The sequence below is a fragment of the Pteropus alecto genome, unplaced genomic scaffold (assembly GCF_000325575.1).
Source record: "Pteropus alecto unplaced genomic scaffold, ASM32557v1 scaffold11, whole genome shotgun sequence".
Lineage (NCBI taxonomy): Eukaryota > Metazoa > Chordata > Mammalia > Chiroptera > Pteropodidae > Pteropus > Pteropus alecto.
In genome coordinates this window covers 2,092,095-2,098,902 of record NW_006431956.1, presented here as the reverse complement: position 1 = coordinate 2,098,902, position 6,808 = coordinate 2,092,095, and the positions used below count along the sequence as shown (strand labels likewise).

The following is a 6,808-nucleotide window of genomic DNA, read 5'->3' as shown; positions in this document are numbered from 1 at the left end:
GCCCGCGCGCAGCCCGCAGCGGGAAACCAGAAAAGCCGAGCCTCGGGGTCGAAGTCATAAAGTTACTAATCCCGCGCAGGGGGAGTGAGCGTGCCTCGGGCCGCCTGGGGCGGTCATTTGAGCGTGTTTACTTAAGGACTTTGCAAGCGGAGCGCGCGCGAAACAGTCGGATTTCCAGCGAGGCAGCAAATATTTGCAAGCGAGAGAAAGAAGCGGAGCCGGGCCGCGCCGCCGAGTCCCTCCCCCCGGAGCCGCGGCGCCGGCCTGGGCGGACCCGGCCTCACAGTTAAAGACAGAAATGAAGCCGGGGACCTGCGGGGCTGGGGGCGGGGAGGGCGCAGAGCGACAGCAAAGGCCAGAAATTGGAGCGCGGCCCCGAGGCCCAGGCGAGCCGGGGGCTGGGGGAGGAGAAATCCCTTCCCTTTCCAGCTCGATCAATCTTCCTTGGCTGCGATCGGTCAATAAAAATGGTGTGAACCAGCCGTGGTCGCTGTGCGTCTGGGGAGGAAGTGGAGGCCAGAGGTGCCGAGGCCGGCGCCGGCGCCCCTTACCAGCCCCGTTCGCACCTGGGCGGTCTGCAAGCCCCAGGCCGGCGGCCAGTTCGTCGCGGGGAGCCCAGCGCGGCCCCGCGGGGCCTTTAATTGGGTGTCTCCATTTTAATAGTGGCCATTGTTGGAGCAATTAGCGAGAGACAATCACCGCCAAGAGGCGTTTAATTCGATTCCCCGCGCCGGCAGCCGCCCGGGCGAGGGGACTCTGGAGGAAGAGCGAGGGCTGGGAGGGAAGATCTGCTTTAGGTCCGCTCCCTTCCTTGCGGGTTTTTGTCTGGGGTGTGGAAGTTTTAACGGTGGCGAGTTGAAAGCGGCGCGAGAGCGAGCTGGTCCTGGTTCTGGACAGGGAGCACCGGTCCTGGGCCTCGCTGGCCCCGCGGGGCGCCCCCGGGACCGCAGCGCCTGCTGGCAGCACGCGTCTGAGCTGCGGCTACGCGCCTGTCCCCGGTGCCTGCTGAAGGGAGGAAAGCGGAGACGACAGGGAGGTAGAAACCGGCCTCCCCTCTCCCTAGCCCCGGGGAGGCTAGCCCCCACCTCGATCACGCGAACCGCGTCCCAGTTTCCTTCCTCATCGGGGAGGAGGGGCAAGGCAGAAAGAAGCCCCTGTGGCGCGCGCACCTCCCTCTCCACTGAGCCAGCCTCACCGCCCCCTCCTCCGCCTCGGCCCTCGGATTAGGTTACCGCGGCCGGGCGAGGATTTTTACTGGATACGAGAATAGCACAGGTAAAGCTGTATAAACAGCCCGCCGGCTGCAGGACGGGAGGGTTACGCCGGGGACACGGCCCCAGGCGCCACCGCCCGGCCCCGGCCGCGCGGGTGAAACGGCGCGGAGCCGGCTCCGGCGCGGCGCCCCGAGACGGCGCAGGTTAAACACACGCCACGTTCTCTCTGTGCGGTGCCCACCCAGGCCCGTTCCCTCTCCCGCATGAGCTGAAAGGCAGAGTGGGCAGCGAAATCCAAAGGCGGGGAGCCACGCGCAGGCAGAGCGGGCAGGGGAGCTGTTCTCTTGGAAAGAAACACAGCGCGTGAGGGACCTGGGGGAACGCGGGGGGAAGGGGACCCTCCAAACTCACTGGCAAAGGGAAGATGCTGGAGGTGGAAACGTCAAAGGGGAAGCCCGCGGGAACTCAGGCGCGAAGGGCGCCGCGCGCGCCACTCTCCTCGCGTCTCCCACGCCCACCCGCCCCAGGCCTGAGTTCCACCTGCCCTGGGAAATGAGCCATCGCTTTGGGGGGCGGGGGGGGAGTGGTGATGTGTGGTTTGATTTACTTTTTTTTTTTTTTTTGCTTATTCATCTATCACCGGTTAAAAATCGGAAGGAAACCCGCCCGGGCCAGGAGAGGAGCCGCGAAAGATGCGAAGCGTCAGAGAGAGATGCGCCGGGAGATTACCGCTCCCGCGCCGCCCGCCGCCCGCCGCCGGCCCTGCCCTCCAGCTTCGAGGGATCCTGGCCCTCCTGCCGCGCGCCCCTCTCCTCCCCGGTCGAGAAAACCCCTCTCGGAGCGAGATAAAAAATGGGGCAGGTGGGAGTGCAGCGGAAAGGGGGAGGAGGGAGCGAGAGGGCAGAGGGTTTCTGTTTGAAACTGAACGACGCTCAGGTCCGGGGGCTGACGGAGCGGGGAGCCCCGGGGCTGGACAGAAGAGGAGGATTTCCCCGGGGGAGGGTGAATGGAAAGGAGTGCGAGTCACCCTGGAAGGGGGGCGGAGGGAGGGCGCACCTCCCAGCTCCCCCCACTCCCCTACCCCCCCCCCGCCCCGGCCTTGGCGGTTAGGGGGACAGGTGGGCGCCTCAGAGAAAAGGAAGGGATGGAGGGCTTCCAGCTGGTCCGCGCGGGGCCCCGGGGCCGCAGGCCTCTGATCCGGCCCTGAGCGGTCCCACTGACTCTGGAGGGGCCCGCGCGTCTGGACCCAGGCTCCGCTCCGACGGTGTCCTCAGGCGACGCCGCTAAAGCCGCCAAGACTCCCAGGGAAGGCAGCGACCAGCATGCCCGGGGACTGGTCGGCAGGCGGGACTCACCCGGGCGAACCCCAGGCCCCGCATGCTTCGGGTGAGGGCGGGTGCACGTGGGCCCCTGACCCACTCCCCAGGACCCGGCCTCCTGGCTTGGCGCTGGCCGCCTGACCGCCCTCACCTCCGGCCCCAGCCCGGAGCCCTGGACGCGGGCCTCGACCGCCTCTCCTCCGGCCACTTCGGCTTGTCACTGCAGGAGGAGGGCTTTATCTTGGGGCTATTGTGGCCTTACTTCTCTAGCTTCGCCCGAAAACGGGGGTGTGGTTGTCGCTGGACAATCGCCGGTGGGCTTCAAGGGGAGGGGGCGCCCACACGGGGAGCGAGAAGACGGGGGAGGCGATTTCGTTCTCATCAGGAGCCGGTAGACAGGAGCTCCGAAAAGCGGGAATTGTTCGCGCCTTCCCTCGGACACGCCGGAGCCCCCGCGGTCACCTCCGCGGGCCTGCGCCCTCCGCTCCCCGACGTGCGCCCTGCCGGCCGCCACCCCGTGGACCCCAGGCAATTTATTATATAAAACGACACAGCAGCCTCACGCGTGCGCCCGCAGACCCGCGGCGAGGGACACCCAGGGAACCGGCACAACGTTCTTCCCGCCCTTCCGAGGACCGCACCTACCGCCACCAGCTCTAGACCCTTGTGTCCAGCGGCCAGAAGCAAAGTGGGGCTGGGACTCCAGCTCGCGGGCGCCTTGGCCGAACCGGCGCTTGCGGAACCTCTCTGGGTTACTTCGACCATTAAGAGAAGGATGTGGTCCCCACACAAAGACCGCGCGAAAAGAATGTGAGCGCGGCCGCCCTGCCACGCGGCCCAGAAGTGGCTACAATAACCCAGGGACGGACACCGGGCTTTCGGACTCTGCCCCCGCACACCTTATCGGCTCCCTAATGCCACATCCGACAGTTCCTGCCACACCTTGCCTTAACCTCCGCAAGAGAGGTTCTCGGCCACCACATGCCGCCACATGCCTGCCCCTCCGCAGGCTCTGCGTGTGGCCCTGGGCTGCTCCGGGTCGCAAGAGAGAGGCTCCCTCAACCAGTGCTGTGGGTGCCCACTCCCGTCCCTTCTCCACACCCTCACTCACCCCCATGCCATGTACCTTCTACAAAAAGGCAGGGCAGAAATATCAATAAAGGAAAATGCAGCTCCTCCTGCCTCTGCGCTTTTGGTAGGCAAACCGACCCACCCCTGAGTCCCCAGGGCTGGCACAGGTATCTTGTGTGGAGTGGAGGGTGGGCCCACGGGGTCCATGGCTTGTGTACCCAGAACCACTCACTGGTATCCTCAAAATCCAGCTGGCTTCTCAAACCAGGAACCTTAGGCCTGCAGGGCAACTGGCTGGCAGCTGGGCCTCCTGCTCCATCCCATGCGGAAGTCGACAGCGGCACCCCAAAACCACCTGGGGCTTGGACACCGCACCCCAGCCCGGATTTAAATGGGCAGGAAACACTTTCCTCAGAATCGCACAAACGTGTAAGAGGTTTCATGGCCACCCCGCTCCCACAACCAGCCATCTAGGCCCTGCAAGCACCTCACATCCAGACACCTGGCTCTGCTCTGCCCGCCTCGCTGGGACTCCCTGCCCCAAGCCTGTGGCAGGACCGCCGGCCCCTACACACACCTTCCCAACACAGCCGCCAAGGGGGACAAGGGCTGCAGATGCTACTTTATTATTCGTCCCTTTAAATTTCATCATCTCTCATCCACCACCCAGGCGTCCCTAGTGACTGTGACTGACGGAGGAGAAAAGGACCAGGAGACACGAGGACCAAAGCAGAGGGGGGACCCCGCCGGGGGCAGTTGTCCGTTCCTCTTCCCTGGACCCAGTCGCCCTCGTCAGTCCCCTCAGGACCCTGGCTGGGTATCTGGAAGGAGGCGAAAATGTCCGAAAGCAGCTCTGCCCAGATTCTCCCAGCCTCCCTCGCATTTTAACGTTCTCTCTCTTGGTTGGGACCTGCCTCCGATTAAGTGACGTCTTGGAGGTCTTGTTTGTCGGTCCAGTGTCCCAGGAGAAAGTAGAATTCTTGTCCCCTCTGTCCAGTGTCCCAGGAGAAAGTAGAATTCTTGTCTCCCCATGACCGTGGGCACCCTCTCAGAGCCTATGGTTTTCTTACCCACTTCAGGGCGCTCCAGGAAGCAAAGGCGCCTCCCAGTCACCAGGTCCCCCCCTCCTGGGGGGGTGCCAGATGCCCACACATCTGGGCTCCAACTTTTATCTCACAGAGCACAGCTGTTTCTTTAATTATATGCAGAGACAACGAGCCTAAACACACACTTGTAAGCGGAGGGAAATAAACATGAAATTGACACTTGGACCTTGCAGCCACCTTCAGGAGAAGGCTGAGCTGCTTCTCCGCAAATGGGCTTTTCCCCCCCAGTCCTCTGCACCCCTGATATGGAAAACACGTGTCTGGCCCGTCCCGTGTATTCCCACCACCTTTATTTCTCCGCTTAGTTTTTCTTCGCGTGCCTCCCGTTCCCAGCTCCCTTCTCCAAACAAGGACACACGCACATGCACACACCGTGCTCGCCCAAGGTCACTGCAGAAAAGCCCAAGATTTCCAGTGACCAGAAAGAACAATAGGACCGAGGTCTCGGTCACTTTCTTCCAGGGGCAGCTGTCCCTTTGCGGTCGAGACCTCCTTTTAATTCTCTCCACGTGGAGCGCGGAAAGCGGGTGCAGAGTTAGAGGAGATAGCGACATTCACTGACCTGGGTGGCTCGCTCCCGCCGGCCAGCTGTTTTTTATTTTTTTCCCCCCCACGACTTGCCGGAGAACCGAAGGCAGAACTGACAGGCAGACTTGGCCACCGTTGTTGCCTCTGTGGTCCCCGCCGCCCCAGCTGGTTACGGCATCTCACGCAGGCTTCCAGCAAGAAGTAAACCCTGGGTGATGTGCATCCTTCCTAGCAAGCCCTCCCTCCGCCTTCTCCTGCTGACTGTAGACAGCAGAGCTCTTCCGGGTTGCGAAGGGGGAAAGGGAGGGAGGGCAGAAGACTGAGCCAGGAACGAATCTCACCCCCTTTTGCAAACATGCAAACCACACGCGAGGGGTGGGTGATGCCGGCAGAGTTTGGGGGATGGGGAAAGATTGCCTGACATGTGACCAGCCCCTGGCTCCTGCAAAGCCCACTGTCTCTGGCAGGGTCAGAATTAACAGTGTAAATGTCATCGGCAGTTGACTGGGTCGCTAGCTAGCCACCGTAGGTGTAAAGACTTTTGTAGAGTTTCCTCCCATTTTTGGAGGAAGTGGGGACCCCGTGGGAGCATCTAGAGATACAACTGATGGCCACCATTACAGGGCCCATGTCCCATGGGGCTTTCCCTCTCCCTTCTGACTCTTCCTCCTGTTTCTGTTTATGCTGACACCTCAGAAACGCCTGCACGCTTCAGCCACCGCCGGCCAGTAAGTTAGAAAAAGCAGGATGGATGGTGGGGGACTGGGCTCTGGGCCTCCTCCCAGTCTTTGGCCCTCTTCCTGGCGGGTGTGAAAGCGTTTGGGGGCAGGGGTGCCTATGCACGCACTAAGTAGAGGTTTGGGGAGGGGCTCTCTGGGGGTCCCAACTCATAAAGAATTGTAGGGAAAAGTTACTTTTTAGGACAGTGAGATAAGAGAGAGAGACAGAGGAAGCTCTGAAGATAAAATGTCTAAGGCAAATGACCTGTGAGTCCACCCACTGGACTCAGCGAGCTGCAGCCCTCGTGTGAAGCCCCCCCACTCCCGCACCGCCCCTGCGGATACGAATAACCCACGGAGGAGTCTGTGGAGACAAAATTTCTGCAAGAGTAAAGTGAAACTCTATCAACACTAGGGGAGAGAGGTCAGGGTCCGTTTGTTTTGACAGGTAGAGCTTTCCCTTCACAATATTTATACAATGAGAATATGGAGACTGACTTTAAAAATAAATACATCTTTGGGGAGAAATAAAATAAAACCTGTCCACTGCCCAGAAAGGAAGTCAAGAAGTTTCTGGTGCCGGAACCAGGTAGGAAAGAGTCGCCGGCTCAGAGGCGCACAGTGTTCGGAGGCGGCTGTCGGGTTGGAGGGAGGCCGAGGCCATTGGACAGCAAGGCCAGGGACAGCTGGGCAGCGCCAAGGAGCGCGGCGTGAGGGCAGAGCTGGCCGTGGAGCCTGGTGTCCGGAGAGCGGGTACAGACGCTGCCCAGCCCGGGGAGCCTCGCGCTCGGGATGGGCCGGAGCTGCGGGGACGCGGACGCGGCCTCCAGCCGCCCCCGGACCCCGGACAC

At 62.1% G+C, this 6,808-nt stretch overlaps 1 long non-coding RNA gene across 1 annotated transcript in view; it reads right to left on the bottom strand.

The window, feature by feature from the left end:
• LOC112475626 overlaps positions 1 to 5,479 on the bottom strand; it is a 7,649-nt gene extending 2,170 nt beyond the window's left edge. Inside the window, exon 1 of the long non-coding RNA XR_003044786.1 lies at positions 5,273 to 5,479. This is a non-coding gene — a long non-coding RNA (uncharacterized LOC112475626). The remainder of the gene's footprint in view (positions 1 to 5,272) is intronic.
• Positions 5,480 to 6,808: the final 1,329 nt, after the last annotated feature.